The following is a 19,701-nucleotide window of genomic DNA, read 5'->3' as shown; positions in this document are numbered from 1 at the left end:
GGGGCGATCACAGGGATTCAGTTTCACTAACACAGATTATGTGTTGTACTTGCAGTAGAAGGTTTTTCCTAAATAAATGTGAAAGATGTATCATTTACACTAACATGCTATGCCTGTGCAAGACAATACAAAAGAGTTGAGTGGAAAATGAAGGTTCATGTGAAAATGGAATTTAAGTAGGTGGACGCACCAGTTAAAGATAATTACATACACCTGACGTAGTGTGGATGAAATGGGATGGGTTGCTTATCTTTCTGTTCATGTGTTAGACATCATTCAACACTTCTCAATGCGAATAACATACAAACCTATCTCTAGGGTACATGCGTCTAACCTAGTCTACAAGAAACACTAGTAAGTCTATCTCTAGCTATACTAGGCGTTCTACTTAATGCGACTTAACTATTCTTTTGAACAACTAAGTAAAAAAGCTTTCACCAAGTTGTCAAGTTGGTTTAGGCGTTGGAACAGAATTATGCATGAAGTACTAATGCTTTCAACATAAACAGAAGATAAACAATAGTAAAAGTGATGATCAAATATATGAATTTTATAATGGATCAATGAGTCTTTACAAAGAACTATATTCAATCAAAATGAAATGAAAATGATATTAAGAGAGAGACTGAGTCAAGCCAAAGAATACAATCTCTTGTAGTTCTTTGGCTCAATCTTGTTGTGTACAATCACTTTAAAGAGCCGAGGACAGAGTATCTTTCTCAAGAATAACTTTCTCCACTCCCTGGCTGGCGGTGGTGGTGGTTCTCAGCTCCTTCGATCGTCTTACACCTCGGCACGGCTTGTACAAACTAAAACTAAGTCTACAAATTTACAGAGGGTATGAAGCTTCTAATTGTCTGAACTCTTAACTCTGGAGGGTCTTCAAGTATTTATAGGCATTGGTCTCGTCCACTTGGAGGATGGGCTGCATTTAAGTCCATGCCTTGGTCAGCATTAAACTCCATGTCCTAGTTGGTCGCCTGACCTCTGGAAGCTTTTCAGATGCCGCCTGCTGCTGGAATGCTGCCTGTTGCAGGTGCCTATGATTGAAAGTGGTGATGTGACACAATCAACCCGGAGCAACGAATCTTCTATGCGTTGAATTCCCTCCGACACATGGTTCATGCATTAACGCGTTTCCTGCGACGCTTGTCTAATGCATTATTGTCAATTCTTGCGTTGAAATCCTGCAAAGTAGTGCGTCAGCACCGCGATTTTTAGTGATAAACTTCTTTTACATGAAATTGCTATTGTTTAAGTAAATCCATGCGTTTCTATTAAAAATGAGGAGAGTTTATCATTAAAAACCCTAATTGTTCTAACTTAAGAGCAAGGATAACTTGTATTTTTACAAGTTATCAGTCCTTTTGGCTTATTTTGAATTTACTTCAATTCCCGATCATAAATTCTGAAAATCATTAGCAAACACATCAAATCTCATAAAATCACATTAAAAACCAACCTAAATCTAAGGTAAATACTACACATTTTGTGTGCATTTCACCACCCCAAGCAGAGAACTTTGCTAGTCCCAAGCAAAGATAAGACAAGATCATAGAGAAGTTCTAAACAAGTGTGCTAATTACTCATGCCTCAGAGAATAGCTAGATAGAGACCTAAATAGAAATAGTCAAGCAAGTCCATCGTTATCATCATTCATGGCCAAAACTCATCATCTCCATATGTGTGTGTGCAAGTCACATTTAATTTAAACATAGTAACTGATATTAGATTTAATTTAGCCTCTCTAGCTTTCCCTACTCTAGTTCAAGCACCAATAATCAAGCATCCAAAAAATTCATGAAGGTAATATATCAACTGGGGTGCATGAAATTCACATTCTCAAGGATGTCCTAAAATTGCATTCTTTTACCTAGGGGTACTAGCTTTCATACATTCACTATAAGGACTCGTAACTTGTCAATTCCCAGGCATCCTAACTGACCACAACAAAGGTGGCTTTTTTTACATCTATCATGTATACACATTATAAGTTTATGTATATACATACATACATACATATATGCATATATATATATATATTTATTTATTTATTTATTTCAATTTTCTTTTCAATAGGCAAATACAATCTTTTTCTCTTTCTTAGTAAAACATTACCAAGCATCATGAAAGATATTCTCGAACTGGTGGGGACTTTCGAGGTGACAACCAAATACACTCAACTCAATTCTACTTCTAGTTCAAGTTTCTAAATTAAAATGAATACGTGCTAATGATATGAGAGACTCAAAGAGGGACATAAATAGATTATATCTCAAGATATTGCTATCTTATTTCCACTATAATCCATCCAACATGCATATTCAAATTTCATCAATGACAATCAACATAAAAAACAAACAACAAAGAACTCTCATCATCTTCTCAAATCTCAATCAAAATTTTAAAAGTTTCTCTGATTTTTTTAAAAAAATGATATGCATATAATCAACTAAAACAAAATTAACATACATAACACACAAAAGTACGAATGACCTCCCACCGCAAACTTAAAAGTATGCATTGTGCCCAATGCATGAGAAAGATAGAGATACAAGCCTAGGAGCTATGGGAGTCCATCGAATAGGATAGTTGAATGAATACTTTTGTGTTAGATAATGATCCTAAAAAATATTAAAGTATGAGTGACTCCATTATTTTTAAAAAGAAAAACAAAGAACTAAACTAAACTAAAGATAGAAATATAAAGAAAGCAATTAAAAATTTGTGTTGCCTCCTAATAAGCATTTGGTTTAACGCCTTCTAGCTTGATGAGGCTCATCTATCATGTTGGATCCCAAGGTGGTTTTGTCATGTCAATCTTAGAACATCCTAGAATCAAAAGTTTTTGCCCATACTGACATTCACAAAAACAAGCATCATTTAATTTGACATTGCCAGTATACATCATGCATCAAATCAACATCTACTTTATAAACATAATCAAGAAAATTCAATGTATCATTTTTAGGAGATCTCACAGAATTAATCACATCTTCTTCAACATGCTTCTCCCTTACTTTTTCATACTCCAGCTTAGAACTAGAGTTTAAAGGCATACAATTAATAGAAGTATCGACAAAAGTAGAGACATGATCCTTAACAGGATGTTCTTCTAATTTTTCACTTTCTAATTTATCATCACATTCAATATCCACTCCATCAATTTTATCAATCACCTTAGAAGAAGAATTCACATTCAAAGAACATTTATTAAAGGAAGGGAAAATATTGACCAACTTACTTGTTTCATGAGGCTCATGACTTACCTCAATATCTGCATGCTTAAGGGTTTTGTAAAGATCAAATTTTACGTCTTCATAATTGAATCTAAATGTTAGCTTACCATCTTGTACATCAATGAGAGCCCTACCTGTAGCCAAGAATGGTCTTCCAAGGATTATTGGAATGTCGGCATCTTCTTCCATGTCAAGCACCATAAAGTCTACCGAAAATATAAACTTGTCCACTTTAACCAACACATCCTCAACAATGCCATAAGGATGTGTATAAGATCGATTGGCTAATTGCAAGGATATTGTTGTTGCTTTCACCTCTCCAGAGTTAAGCTTCTTAAAAATGCATAAAGGCATTAAATTAATTGAAGCTCTCCAAGATCACATAATTCTCCAATAATGTAATATTACCTAATTGATAAGGAATAAAAAAACTCCCTAGATCTTTCAATTTTGGAAGCAATTTCTTTTATATTACTGCACTACATTCTTCATTCAAAGCCATTGTCTCATACATACCAAACTTTTTCTTCTAAGAAAGGACATCTTCATGAATTTAACATACTTTGGCATTTTCTCTAAAGCTTCAACAAAAGGTATGTTAACTTGCAACTTCTTAAATATTCCCAAAAATCTAGAAAATTGTGCATCTTCCTTCTTTTTCTAAAATCTTTGAGGATATGGAATAGTATTAGGGACAAAAGTTAAAGAGTTGGAAGTACTCCATGTTTTTTACTCAGATTTTTCTGCAAGTTTCTCATTTGTTCGTTTATGATCAATGGTGGATTCAACCATCTCTTGTGTTGGTTCATCCTCATCCACAATAGGCTTGTTCAATTTTTTGCCACTTCAAAGAGTTATTCTATTGCATTCTTCTCTAGGATTTTTCTGAGGGCAACTAGGAAACTTACCTTTTTGCATGGTGTGCACTAGAAGCTACTTGACTCATTTTCATTCCAAGTTTTGGATGGATTTTTCATGGCTTTGTATGGTCCCCAATATGTTATGGATTGAACATTCTAATGTAGACAGTTTCTCCTTGGTTACCTTGATAACATTCATTATCAATTCCTCCAAGGATGGTTTTTCAGCTTGGGAAAACCTAGAGGGACCAAAACATTCATGTTATTTGCATAAGAATTTTTTTTCACAATTTCTCAAACTTGGGTGGTATTGTGTGGGAACTTGTTGTTGGCTTCTATATTTTCCTCTATCCACATAATTAGCTTCCTCAGTATCCTATAAACTCCAATTTTGTCGAGTTTCAGTTGCCTTAGCTACGAGAGAGGCTATGGATAGTGAATTATGTGCTTGACCAACTGTAATAAATTTATTCAAAGCATTAGTAATTGTGATCAATTGAGCTTTGATAGAACTTACCTCATCTACTTCATAAATTTCTGCTACTTTGTTGGAAGAAGCCCTTTCACTTGGCTAATTATAGCTTATAGTTGTCATGTCCTCTAGAATAGTGTACTCTTCTGTAACAGTTTTAGAGAAGTAGTTTTAGAGAAAAGAGATCCTCCAATATTAGCATCTAGAATAGATTTTTTTGTCGTTCAACCCATCAAGAAGAATTTTATTTGCAACCAACTAGGGTATCCATGTTGTGGGCACCTTTTAAGGAGATTCTTGTACCTTTCCCAACATTTAAATAATTCTTTATCTAGTTGTTGAGAAAAAGAAACAATTTCAGACCTCATCCATTTATTCAAGAATGCTTGGGCTAGCTCCTCCCAAGTGGTAATGCTTTCCGACAGTATAGTCTCTAGCCAATCCTTAGCCTTATCCTGCAAATAAAAAGGAAATAATCTTAGTCTAATTGCATCATTCATAACTCCACTATTCTTAACTGTCCCACAAATCTCAAGAAAAGATCTAAAGTGCTTATGAGGATCTTCAATGGGGTGTCCTCTAAAAGCAATCTCCCTAGCCATTTGAATCAACCCTGGTTTTAGCTCATTTGCATTGATTGGTGCCTCCGCAATTCTAGGTTGAGCAATTTGGAGAGATGTTTGGAAGTATTCTCTAATTACCTTCTTACGTTCCTCGGCCATCTCTTCTTCTACTTCTTACTTATTTCAAGATTTCTCCTCAAAGTACGTTAAATCTCAAGGTCAAGTGGCAAAAGAGAGGTATCTTTGTTATGAAGCATGCACTATAGAAAACTCTGAACAAGATTAGAACAAAAATGACCCTTAGTCTAAAATATCTCCAATTCTTAAAATATTAAACAAAAATCATTATTTTGATCCCTGGCAACAATGCCAAAAATTTGATGTGAAAACTTTTGTGTGCATGCAAGTGTACGTCGTCAAGTTATAATATTCAAACGGCTTGTAAGGCCAAGTATCATGCTCTGAGATCAAATAAACAATTATTGTTTAGTTATCTCAAAATTGTGTCAATTTTAACTAAGGAATCGAAATCGAGTTGAGTTTGTATTTTTATGAAGCAATAAAAGAAAATAATAAAAGTGTATTAAAAATCAAAGATCAAAAGTGTTCTAGGGTATTGAATCTATTATTACTTCATTGGTCTACTCTACTCAATTCATGGAATCATGTATAAATTTTAAGCCTAAGTCTAGAAACTCAATTCAAGATTACTTCCTCTAAAAAATAAGCTATTCTCATTCAACTTAATAGATAACTAATTTCTTGAAATCAAATTTAGAAGCAAGACATTAAGATATGTCATCAACAACAAGATATGTCATCAACAACTTTCACCATTAACCTAACTATTTGCATAAAAAATTAATAATGATTTAATCATATAGATCCAATTAAACATTCAATCTCTCAATTAAACATTCAACCTAATAACCATCGATGGCCAATCAATAAGAATGAAGTACAATATCATTAAAAAGCAATTAGTTTATCAAACATCCATGAAAAGACTAAATTTAATCTAAATTCATAACAACTTCATCAATACTCTACAACAAGCAAGTTTTAGCCACTCACAGCTTGTACAAACATATTTTCATACATGAATTCAAGCATAAGATTTAGAGAAAGATAAGGAACCGAAGAAGAATTCTATCAAAGACTTCCTTAATCTCTTAAATCCTCTAAGTTTGCCTCAATTGTCACCTTGGAAACTCAAACAGTTTACAAAATATCCCTCAAACTCTCTATTTTGTAGCATAAACTCTCTGTTTAAGCCTCAAATTTGTTCTAAATTTTGTGCTTGAATTGTTGAAGAGCTTCCAAATATAGAGGATAAAAACTTTTTATCGCAGTGTAGGGCTGCGATCCAAAAAAAATTGCTCTCGACTCTAGAGCGCAGTTGTGCTCTCTTTTGCTCTGTCCTAAAGCACAGAAGATGACGGATGACAAAAACCTACACATTTTCGTGTTTTCTTCCTTCTTTTCTTCTCTCCTTTCAACATAGAGCTCGGGTTTGACTTCTTTGAACATATTTTGGTCATTTTTTGCTCATTTTGAATACATTTTAATTCTCTCTCATAAATTCTAAAAATCACTAGCAAGCACACATTAAATCTCATAAAATCACATTAAAAAGCCAACCTTAATCAAAGGTAAATAATGCACATTTTGTGTACACTTCAAAATCTCAACGACACTGAGGCATAAAAGCACCGCGATGCTCGTGTCTAAAAAATGTTGTAACGTTGCAGTGTTGCGCTGCATCGTTGCCTTCTGTTTTGTGGCATTAGGTTGAAGGGATTGAATCCAATAACAGAAGTGATTTATCACTTTTTATTTTTTATTTTTAAGAAGAAAAATATAGAACAATTAAAACAAACATGCAGAACATCTAACACATTGTATAATACAGGTTAAGCATGGAATTAGATTAAGAAAAAAGTAACCTTTGAAGAACTCTTCTTCTTTCACTTCTTCTCCGAACGACCTGATTTTACAGCAATATCTTCTTCCACGTACAATAATGCCTCCGAAAGGTTTTTTCGGCTATTATCTTGCAAGAAACGTCTTGTGAGAGCTTTTTCTTTTGAAAGAGAAAGGGAATTGAGTTTTATAGAGGAAGTTTTTCTCTATAATATTGATAGTGTTTTTTTTTTAATGAGAGAGCGTAAATTTTTTCACATTAAAACTTGTAACCATTTGACAAATGTAGTACATTGAAGTAGAGAGGGGAAGTGTAGAGCAAAAATTTTCCACACTAAACCTTGTAACCATTTGGCAAATGTAGACTCTCTACATTTAAGGAGGTAGGGAAAGTGTAACTCCTTACTCTCCATTACCTCTCTACTACCCTGCAATGCATTAAAGTTTTAATTTAATTCAATTTTATTTAATTCACTTTAATTTAATTAACAAAATTAAATGGGTTTGAAATAGACAAGATTGGTTTGTGAATCCTACCTAAGGCAAATTGACCAAAAGGCCTTTTACTAAATATGGATATAGAGCCAAAGTATCCTTAATGCTTATATATTGTCAGACTTATGTGGTTCGTTGAATGTCAAAGAAAGATAAGATTATGAATATTTCATCTCATTCATAGATGATTATTTGAGATATGACCAAATGTAACATAAGCCTAAATGTCTTGAAAAGTTCAAGAAGTTCAATACTGAAGTTGAGGACTTATTAGGTAACACTATCAAGACACTTCTATCAGATCGTGGTGAAGAGTATATGAATTTAAGATTCCAAGACTATATGATAGAAAACGAAATTAAATCTCAACTCTTAGCTTCTGGTACACCTCAATAAAATAGATGTTTAAGAATGGAGAAACATAACCCGTTAAACATGGTTCAGTCTATGATGAGTTATGCTCGAATACCAGATTCTTTTTGGGGATATGCAATCGAGACTATATTTTATATTTAAACAACGTTCCATCCAAAAGTGTCTCTAAGACAACTTTTGAATATTGGAGGGGTCGTAAAGGCGATAATAAGTGCCCATAATGCTTGATTGAAGTAGCTAGAGGTCTTTACAAACTCTCACAAATAAGGCTAATTTAACAAGTGATTCCAACCAAGAGCTTAGATAGAAGGATGAATAACTCTTAGATTGAACTTAAAATCTATGATCATCACTCTTAGATCCTAAAACAACTCACTCTAGAATTAGCTTGATCAAAATTAATCCAATGAATTGATTTAACATCAAATCTGCAGTAAGATTTGAGAAAAAAAAAAAAAAAAAAGGACAACACTAAAAGGGTTGAATAAGTACAAGGTTTTTTTAATATCATCATTCTGAGTTTTGAAAAGCATTACGAGCTATTTTAAAGGGTAAATGAATGTCCAAAGGTTCAAGAACTCAAAAGTCATTCAAACAAAATTAAATACAAATTGAAGAAAATAAGATCTAGGAAGTTGAAACTTAATTGCATACTAATTTAGAAGTCAAAATGTAAAACTAAAAATGTATAAATGCTCCAAATTGTCTTAAATAACTTCTCTAGAAGACGACAAGCCTGTGATGCACGTTTGAAAAAGTTTGAAATTACAAATTCTAGATCGAAACCCGCAACAGAAACGATTGAATCGCACATTTTGATTCCCAAAATAATTCAAACATAAAATTTAAAATGTAAAAAGGTTAAGCATAAGAGAATTTACCCTTGTAGAAACCTTTTCTTGAAGGAGCTCCTTGAATCGTTGTTAATCTCCTCCACGAGGTCTTCCTCACTATAACTCTTGGCAAGGATCAGCTTGTGGGAGCTTTTAGAAAGAGTGAAGGAACGAGAGAAGTTCTCTTTGTGTTGGAAGAATCAAAGAAGAGAAGTTTAGCTGTAAAAAAAAAAGGGAGCTTATCTCTCTCTTGTCTTTAAGGTCCTATTTATATGATAAAATTAGGTTAAAATCCTATTTCAATCCAATTAATGATTTTCATATCGTATATTAAAATGATTAATTATTTGAATCATATTAAAATGCATTAATTCTTCCATAACCTATAGTTTAATATGAATTTCATTCATATTAAATGACTAAATATTTAAATCACATCTAAATACATTACTACTAATACTAATTATATCAAATACAATAAATATATTTTTCCTTAATCCAACAAATTAATTTGAACATTTTAAATTATTCTTTTAATACCATGATCCTTGTTAGTTCACTATGAGCTACTTAGGGAACCGTATGGATCTACAGATTATAAGCTTTAATGATGAGAAATTAGTTAATTAATCTCCATTCATTAACTATGGGGCAAACCACTATACACCCATAGTTGCACTCTTATGCACTATAAGACAAGTTGTGCCCATGACTATAATTATTACATATAAGTCGATCATTCACAAGTAGTTCGTTTACAATTGGGTCAAATGTACGTTTTACCAATGTAATTACCTTATCTCCTTAAGTACCACTGATTCTCTAATGAACCATTTGTGCTCCAACCATAAACTATATTTCTCTCAGGCCAGCGAGAGGATGGGCCCCATGTTCAATTTCCAATGTCAACACTTGTTACTCATCTACTTTCCCTATATGAGAAAGAGTGAATTCTATCTTGTAAAATCACGTTCCCATCTCCTTATTTGGTCAAGTCCCTAAAATAATAGGCATATTTAGTCGACAGCATTTTCCACTCTCACCCATGAAAATCAAAGGACGATCTCACACAGGCAACAGTTCATAACTCACTTAAGATTAAGATCGAGTCACATTTGATCATCCTGTGAAATATAAATCTCTTCAATCGACTTATTTACAAAGAGAGATTAAATATTTTGTGGTCCAGCCTTATACAACCTCTTTTTATAGAATATCTCCACTCACATGTCTCTATAAGAACAATTTGGACCAATAGTGTCACTAGGATAAGGCACCAAACTTTTTCCATATACTATAGATCTTTTAGGCTATTACTTGAACATGATCTACCTATTTGTCAACCAAAGGAGTTAATGGACTAAAATCATACACAACCTCAAAAAGTGAACATTGAGTGGTGCTATGTATTGCTTTATTGTAAGGAAACTCTACAAAAGATAAAGTATCCTCCCAAGACATGAGAATTTTAGAAATTAATGACCTAAGCAAAGCCCCAAATGTTCTATTAACTACTGCTGTTTGCCCATCCGTTTGTGGGTGACAAGTTGTTGAAAACAAAATCTTAGTTCCCAATTTTCTCCAAACTTTCCAAAAAATGACTTAAAAGTTTAGCATCTTCATCACTAATAATGGTTTTAGGAACTCCCTGCAATCTAACCACTTGCCTAAAGAATAAATTGGGAACTAAGATTTTGTTAATAGCATCATCCATTTTGTTACATGGAATAAAATGTGCCATCTTACTAAACCTATTCACTACCACAAAAATGCTATCATGATGTCTTCTAGTCTTGGATAATCCTATAACAAAATCCATGCTAATGCCAACCTACGATTCACTAGAATATCCTAAAATGTGCAAAGGCCATGTGGTTGTATCTTAGACTTAGCTTCATTACATTTGAAATATTTCTTGCACACTTTATTCACATCATTCCTCATTTTCAACATATAAGGTGTTCATACAACATGCTATATGTTTTAGGTTTCCCAAAATGCCCCATAAGTCCTCCCCCATGAGCCTTCTTTACAAGTAACTCTCGAATAGAACATTAGGAATACAAAGCTTACCTGCCTAAAAAATATTTCATCAAACATAATATAATCATGCACATTTTCCCTTTTAATTAAACATTGCATATAAACATCATGAAATTCAGGTATATCAACTTTGTAAAAAACAATCATGTGTTTAAAACAAAGAATTTTTTGCACTAAGGGAAAAAAAATAATGCATACCTTCTTGAGAATGCATCAACCACCACATTGTCCTACCCCTTTTTTTGGTAATGAATGGCATATTAAAATGTCTCAAGGAATTCTACCCATTTAACATGCACTCTGTTTAACTTTGTTTAATTTTTAAGTTGCTTCAAACTTTCATGATCCGTGTGGATAACAAACTCTTTTGGTCACAAGTAATGTTTCCAAAACTTGCAAACCATCACAAGTGTATGTATTTCGTTGTTAATTTTAGTTAGTTAAGTTGTGCTCCATTTAAGTTATCACTAAAAAACATGATTGGTCTCTTTTCTTGCATCAAAACAACTCCAATCCCTATTTCACTTGCACCACATTCAATCTCAAAAGATTTATCAGAGTCAAGTAAAGCAAGACAAGATGCATTGGTCAATTTATCTATCAATTCATTAAATGTTTTTTCTTGCTTTTCATTCCATTCAAATTTATCATGTTTTTTAACAAGTTTGATCAAAGGTGAGACTATGTTCCTAAAATCCTTAATAAATCTTCTATAAAAACTAGCCAAACCATGAAAATATCTTAGCCCAATTGCATTGGTGGGTGTTGACAACTCTCGAATAGTCTTTACCTTTTCTCCATCAACTTTCACCCAATCATTTCCAACAATGAACTCGAAGAAATTAGCTTGGTCTAGACAAAAACTACACTTTTTGAAGTTGGCATAAAACTTTTTTTCTCTAAGTTTAAGTAAAATTTGTTTGACATGTAAAATATGATCATTCAAGCTTTTAAAATGAACAAGAATATCATCAAAGTACATGATATGGACAAGCACACACATCAAGTAATAATATAGTTAAAACGGCCTTGGCCGAGTATTGTCCTCAGGAAATCATATTGATATTCTTTTAGCTATTCAAAGATTCTTCTAATTTTAGGGGTAGATTTGTGATGCTACTAACATAAACTAAACTAAGAAAACAATAAAAATGATCAAGTATAAAGATAATTAGCAAAGGGACGTTCTAGGGAATAGATTTCATTCATGGAATTACTAACCACATTAAATCTTTCAAAAACAATATTTTCTTTCACTTAATTTATTAAATATTAATCATTTGAAATTATATAATTAAGCAAAGTATTAAGACTTTTCATCAACAATCTCTACTATTATCCAACTACTCTAGTGTGTTCAAATGATAATCTTGCTAGCATGCATGAACTAATCTAAAGCCTATGCGTTAAAGCTAGATTTAAATCATGAAATCATTAAAATATTGATCAAACATTCAAAAGCATTAAGAACGGTCATGCTAGAAAGTATCAATGTAATTCAAATTTAAGATCCACAAAAGTATTTAGAAATACTCCATAGAATCCATCTACCTTAGAACAATGAGAATTTAGCTTAACTTGACTTCCATAAACAATACCATAATTAGAATGAAAAATAATAATAATAATAACAAACCGGAAAAATCTAAGATAGGGAAAGAAGGTGTTATCTAGCATTCTGTTCATATCTCTGTGGTGGAATTGGCCTTCTAACATTCTCCCATTAACTTTGGCATCAAAGATCTCAGTACTCTGCTCAAAACACTCTCTCCAAGCCTCTAAAACTCCAAAACTTTATGTGGAGGTGGGTAAAAAACCCTAGCTTAAATAGAGAAAAATTTTCTAAAGTATACAAGATTTTTCAAAAATAAATGTGGCAGTGCAGCGCTCTTGTCTTTCAATTGCAGTCGCGCATTGCTCTGTAGAGCAATCGCACCACCTCTCCAATGTGTGCTCTCTGTAAACAACATCGCTTGTAGCGTCGTGACGTCACTTTGTTTTTGGAAAAGGTGGCCTTTTTTTCCCTTTTTTCAATGTTTGGTACTGGCTTGTCTCACTTATACATAATTGGATCGTTTTAACTTGTTTTACTCCAAATCTTGCTATTTTGCTTAAATCCTAGAAATCACTAACAAACAACATCACATTTAATAAAATCAAGTGGAATTATTTCTAAATAAATAAAAGCACTTTTTTACGTGCTTTTCACCACTGCAAACTTAGAATTTTCCTAGTCCCAACAAAAAGTAGAACAAACTGTAGGAAAGTTCCAAATATGTATGCAAACTATTTTAGACTCAATAACAAGAATAACATGCTAGATCCAAAAGCAGAAACATTCAAGCACAACTTTTGTTAAGAAATTTGAAGGCCAAATTTCTTCATTTCCCAAGTGTGTGTGTGCAAGTCACATTCAATTTAAACCTCAAAACTAAAATTTAGATTTAACAAAGTTTCTTTAGTCTTCCCCATACTCTGGCTCATGCACCAATCATCAAGCATCCAAATGTTTACTTGTTCAATAATCCATCATATGAGTCCTCTCTGTCATATTGACATAGTTGGCCCAATAACATATCACCCACATGCATTAGTACTACATAACAAAGGACTTCAACTTTATATCTTCCCAAAGTAAAATGAACAAAATCTTGGGAGTTTATCCTAAGTTCTCCTTTGTTTGTCAACCATAGAAGTTTATATGATTTTGGATGTGGAGGAGTAGAAAATGTCTTTTTTCAAGAAAACTACTTACCAGATTTGTGCAACTTTGACTATTAATCACCAAACTGCAAGGCTTCCTTCAATTAGATATCTTGTGTGAAACACGTTCTCCCCTTGATTTTTAACTTTCTCTTCCTTGATTTACACACTAAGCATCCTTCTCATAATTAAAGGTTACCTTCTTCAATGTACTCATCATTATGTGCTTCAGATTCTTCCTTAAATTGTGCATCATGCTCATCACATACACCTTCTAAATCAAGTATCCCATTTCCCATCACCATGACTTTTTATTGACACAATCTTTGCTCATGTATCTAAACCCTTTGCACTTCCAACACTGAATAGAATTTCTCCCTTACCTCATTTGAGCTTCATTTTTTAAGTATTGGAGCTCTCGACCTCTACTCTTTTGGCCTTTTGGTTTATTCCTATTCACAAATCTACCCTTGTTCCAAGAATTAAAATTTTAAAATGTATTAACTTTAGAAGTATACCTCTTAGAATGTTTCATTTCTTCTCTCAATTTATCTTCAATTTTTTATTGCATTATGATACATATCTTTCAAGTAAGGTTATGGATTTCTATCAAACCGGATGAGCAATTTTTGGATTCAAACCTCCAAGGAATCTAGACATGGTGTCTTTTTTTTTTCTCCTCGAATTTTTGCTCTTTCCATCAAAGTCTATTCCTTGAAAATATTCAACTACATGTTTTGTTCCCTACCTCAAAGCGTGCAATTTAGTTTTCAAATTATTTTCATAATGTTTTGGAACATACCTCTTCCTCATGGATTTTTTAAGTTTATCCCAAGTTTCTACTGGATCTTCTACTTTTCTTCTTGTTCGAGGCTTGTCAGGACATCAAAACAAATAAAATTTAATTTCCCTCTCGAGCTTGTAGCAATTGTTCGGTGGGAATGTGATCAAAGTCCCACATCGGTTAAATAAGGGGATGATCATGGGTTTATAAGGGGGGATAACTATCTCCAATACGATGAGGCTTTTTAGGATGGTTCCAAAAGCAATGCCATGAGGCTTTATACTCAAAGTGGACAATATCATATCATTGTGGAGATATTTGGAGTTCTGACGTCCCCAACAAGTGGTATCAGGGCATATTGGAAGATGCAAGTTAAAGATTTAACTTATAAGAATCGAAAAGAATTTTAGATGAAGATTGAGGGAACCTTCAAAGAAGAAGAATTTGCAATCAAGTGAAGTGGATAGAGGCGCTTACAAATAGGTATGAGAAACCATCTGCCGATGCTTCTGTTAATCCCTATATCAATGATGAGGTTACCACTTTAATTAATCTGTTAATATATAACTTACTGATGAGGTGTATGCTATTCAGTTATTAATGTCTTTACATGATAGTTGGGAGATCATGAAAACTAAGAATCTACTAATATATAACTTACTGATGAGGTGTATGCTATTGAGTTATTGACTAAAGATAAGAGTGTTTTTACTATCGCAAGAAAGGTCACTTCAAAAGTCAGTGTAGAAAATTAGAAGAGGATCAGAAAAGAAAACAGGAGGTAAATCAGGTCGAAACTGAAGAAGTAACGATATATCTTGTTGAAACTGATGAAGAATTGATTAGGGATGTCTATGCCTGTGTTAAGAGTAACATACAAAATAGTAGCCACTCATCTGACTGGAAAATTGATAGTGCAACTTCTATACATATAGCTTCAGATAGAAGTCTATTCGTATCTTTCACATCAGGACATCGTGGTCTAGTGAGGATGGAGAATGATAGAGTTTTCAAAATTATTAGGATTGGGAATATAATCTAAAGATGAAGTGTGGAGAAAAGTTGATACTATGAAATGTCAGGTTTGTGCCTAGGATGAATATAAATCTTATCTCTATTAGCAAATTAGATGATGAGGGTTGCAGGTCTGAGTTTGGCAGTTGCTAGTGTAAACTCATGTTGAGATCCTAGGTAGTGGTAGTTGGCAACAAAAATTCTACATTGTACAGATGCCAATTTAGTGTTGTCAAAGGATCAGAGAGACGGTGGATGCCAGTTAAAGCAGTAGATGGCAAGCGTAAAGGTACAGTTGAGCCAGTAGTAATGATAGCCAGTGTTGATCAGTCAGATCGAGGTCCATCAATTCAGAAACAATTGGGAAGTTAGGGAGAGGAAGTTGATGGCTATCATGAATCCTGAGTTGTCAAATAGACAAATGAATTGATGAAGTCGCAGAAGCGAATAAGGGAATCAAAGTGGAAGGCAAGAGCAGCTGCTAAGGTCAGGGATAAAGTCTTGAGCTTGACAGTAAGTTTGAAGGAAGGAGTCAAACCATTTTTAGAATTTGTCTTCTTCAAGAACAAGTGTTCAAAATTGAAGAAGATGTCAATTGGTACCATTTAGCTAAAGTAGGAGTACGTGACTATCTTTTTTGTCTGGGGGATAGTTCCACGTACCTCAGGGCAATAAAAGATGAGCTACGGTTATTTTTCTGATGATTTTCTATTTTTTTTTTTTGTTGTTGATTTTACATGTTCTATGTTGAACCTTAGAGTTTTCCAAGAAGATCAGAGATAATAGTTGTAGTGGGAGTATAATCTTGGAATTTTCCAAGATTTGATGAGTTCTTTTTGTTGCAACGGTTGACAAGATCGTCGTTTTGTTTCCAAGTGGGAGAATATTGGGGTTGTGGAGATAAATCTCCATGGAAACACACATGATGAAATAGAATATATATATATATAATTAATGAGTTAACTAATTTTGGCCAAAGTCAAAATTAAAGAGAATTTTGTTTCTCTTTGTCGTGAATAGTTGCTTATTGGGTTGATTATCTTCTTTTAGAAGCTTTCAACATAATGAGTCTTTTTTTTTTTTTTTTTTTTTTTTTTGGGAATTAAAGGGGCTAAGGCCATATACAGGGTGGTGGAAACTTCGACGGCCTTGTATCAGGTGAAGATAAGGGGTGGTAGGCTTAGTAGGGCTCGAACCTACAATATAACCATTATGAGCGGTACGTTTCAACCAATTAAACTATAAGTCCCTACGGATCTCTACATGCAATTTGCTCACTTCGAGAAGAGCGGACGGAAAGATGAGGCCTTTGCTTTATTTGCTTCTAGCTCTCGCTCTCCCTGTCGGTTTACTCAATTACATCTAGGTTTACAACATAATATATACATAAATATGTTTATGTGGGAAAATGATGGAGAACGATGACAAATTGTGAGGCTGCAAATCAAAAAGGAACCGACGACCAAAAATCATAGAAAAAGGAAGTGATGGAAATTTTGGAGCGACTTGTGTTTCCTTAGTGTATGCGGCAGTGGGCGTAATAGAAAAATACACTGGGTTTTTTGCTTAGTTTTTTCATAGTTTCTCTTTTATTATTAATTCCAAGATTCCGAGGTGTGGTATAGGAAATCAAATAGTTGTGTTGGACTATTTGTGGAAAGATTTTTAATACGAGTCTTACAACTATTACAATCTTCATCATAGTAGACCTTCAGTTGCAGAAGACTGGATGTAGTCCTGAGTTTCGAGCGAACCAATAATATTGGTGTCGTTCTTTTTTTCCCTTCTCGTCATTATTTTTATTTTATGATTGTTAATCTTTTTGGCTTTAACCTGTGGAAGTGGTAATTTTAGATATAATTTAATTTTCATATTTTATTTATATTTATGTATAAATTCCCAACAAGCGGTATCAGAGTCATGCCTCTAACTTAGTCATGTTGACAGAATCCTAAAGTGCTGAACAAAAATGTATAATGGAGCCTTGGAAGTCGTCATGGTGAATTCCATGGTTGAACTCTATTGGATAGGCGGTGTGCTGGGATGAAAAGGAGTTAGCCTAGACAAGAGTTAGATTGATGGATGACTATTTGAGTGAAGGATTGTTCGGTGGGAATGCGATCAAAGTCCCACATCAGTTAAATAAGGGGATGATCATGGGTTTATAAGGGAGGACAACTATCCTCAATGAGATGAGGTTTTTTGGGGTGAAACCAACAACAAAGTCATGAGGGTTTATGTTCAAAGTGGACAATATCATACCATTATAGAGATAGTTGGAGGGTCATCGTCCCTATCAGCAAGTAGGAAAAGGTCGTCTTCATATGGAATCTAAGAACAACTTTAGCTAAGAACTTGAATTCAATGGTCACAATGTCATATGGAATCTAAGAACAACTTTAGCTAAGAACTTGAATTCAATGGTCACAATGGGAAGGACAGTTTGAGATGTTTTTATGATTTCAAGAAATTTAAAGAAAATTATATAAATTGCATAAACTTAAAGAGCAAAATTGAAACTAAAATTGATTTGATAAAGAGTTTAGCCTAGAGAATTCGGATTCTACACATGAATTTTTGTTGATCATTGAACTCTTAAGATACATTGCTTGCTCGTTTGTATCCTTAACCTGTTTGTCCAAAAGACTGAAGCAAACGTCCTAATTCATTTATTAGTTACCTAATTAATCTAAATGCTTTATGAATTAGGTTCGAAAGCATATATACATTGAATATCCACATTAAGAAAGGAAACCGAGCTAACACAATTAATGACAGCCTAAATTACTAATCAGTTTCGTTCTTGAAATTGATTTAGCATGAAAGGATCGTTCTATACAACCTAGAATTCATACTCAAGTAGGCTTTAGACCTCTTTTCTAGATTTCTCCCTAGCATAACAAAGAATAAATGAGAATTGGCCAAAAACTCACAAACTGGTATAGAAATTAAATTGTATTAAAGAACAGTAAAATTCTAGCAAAGAATCAAAGTTTAACAAATCTCACAACTAAAATTCAAGGATTTCAATCCTACCCAAAGTTAGAAGAGGAATTAATTATATTAAATATGAGATATTTAATTAAATCAATCAATTGATTGATTAATTTAATTTAATTTAATTAGTTTAAGTTCACTATGTTAATTATTTAACTCCTTTGTGGGAGTGGGAGAGAGATGAAGTGGGAAGTTACCCCACTTCATGTAATATATAGAGAAAGTAGTTCTCTGCAATCATGAGCCCTCTATCTTGTCTCTTTAATCTCATAACACAAAGAATAGAGTTTTCTGAAAAAATTTCTTCTCCTAAAAAAAAAAAAAAATCATTGATCTCTCCAAACAGGCTCCCACAAGTCGGTTTTTAGCATAGTCATAGCAAGGAAGATGCTATAGAGGCGTCTCTAATGTTGGAGGAAATCAACAAACCATGGAGGAGAAGGTTTGGAGAAGATTTGAAGATAGTATTCAAAGGTATGTTCCTTGAATCTTATTGTATGCTTAACTTGTATTATATAGCATTTATGACACTCTGTATGTTTTTGTTTCTAATTTTGTAGTTTTTTCCAATTTCCATTCTGTCTGCAGCACCATGGATCGTGTCGCACAACCCTGTAATTCGCATAACACTGCAATTCGCGTTTACACCCATTTTGTAAGTTTTTTCCATCTTTCATTATGTCTGCACACCATGGAGATTAATTCATAGCGTTGTGAGCTATGAAAGATTTTTGCGGCAGACGCTCGTTTTCTTAGATAGCGTTGCAGATGCCTTATGGCGCCATGATACTATCCTAATTTTCATAAATACATGTTTGTTTATCCATCAAAAGGGAGGTTGGTTTTAGAGTTTAGGTTACGATTAGTTTCCACCTCCACCTAGAGCCGAATTTGAGGTAGAGGCGACAACTTGAAGCTCAAGGAAATTGATGATCTAGGATAGAGGATGATCTTGAGTTTGAGAACGATAGTTAGAGTCAAATTTGTTTTTTTTCCCTCTTTAATCCTTAATTTTTTTGTATTTGGAACATTACGAATTGTGTTTGTGATGTAGCCATGAGTGACTGAGTTATGTTCTAGGATTTTTTATGTAGTTTTTGATTTGCTTCAAACTATTTTAATTGTTTCTTAGATTGTTTAATGCATAAACTATTTTGACATGCTTGTGTTCATTGCTTTTGAATAATTGGGCAATGTTTGGATGATAATTACTTAATGTCTGGCTTGAGAGAGGGCATTAGGCTAGACTTAGCATGTTAAACTATTAATCAATTATGCACAAAAGTGATAGGAGATTAATGAAGATTGACAATGAAGGAATTTAGTCTTGCATTTATTTAATTAATTTCATGAAAGTAAATTGAGAATTAGATGTTAAAAAGGATTGAGCACCAAACAGG

At 33.4% G+C, this 19,701-nt stretch overlaps 2 long non-coding RNA genes across 6 annotated transcripts; one reads left to right on the top strand and one right to left on the bottom strand.

Annotated features, from left to right (window-relative positions):
• Positions 1-563: 563 nt before the first annotated feature.
• Positions 564-12,915, bottom strand: LOC120082845 (uncharacterized). Of its 5 annotated transcripts, none has more exons than XR_016531169.1 (5): positions 8,809-12,915; positions 7,081-7,180; positions 4,935-5,026; positions 3,374-4,717; positions 564-1,187 (listed from the first exon to the last, which is right to left on the bottom strand). It is a non-coding gene; the product is annotated as an uncharacterized LOC120082845 (long non-coding RNA). The 5 variants fall into 5 exon arrangements; XR_016531168.1 differs by having other exon boundaries at positions 564-3,572; positions 4,617-4,717; XR_005483302.2 differs by having other exon boundaries at positions 564-4,717; positions 8,809-8,979; positions 12,440-12,915.
• A 5,563-nt stretch (positions 12,916-18,478) lies between these two features.
• Positions 18,479-19,482, top strand: LOC150034466 (uncharacterized). The gene is made up of 2 exons (XR_016531415.1): positions 18,479-18,775; positions 18,890-19,482. It is a non-coding gene; the product is annotated as an uncharacterized LOC150034466 (long non-coding RNA).
• Positions 19,483-19,701: the final 219 nt, after the last annotated feature.

This window comes from Benincasa hispida, chromosome 8 (genome assembly GCF_027475165.1).
Source record: "Benincasa hispida cultivar pf3 chromosome 8, pf3_genome.v1.1, whole genome shotgun sequence".
NCBI lineage: Eukaryota > Viridiplantae > Streptophyta > Magnoliopsida > Cucurbitales > Cucurbitaceae > Benincasa > Benincasa hispida.
The sequence above is the reverse complement of the archived record's forward strand: the minus strand, read 5'-3'. Positions and strand labels throughout refer to the sequence as shown.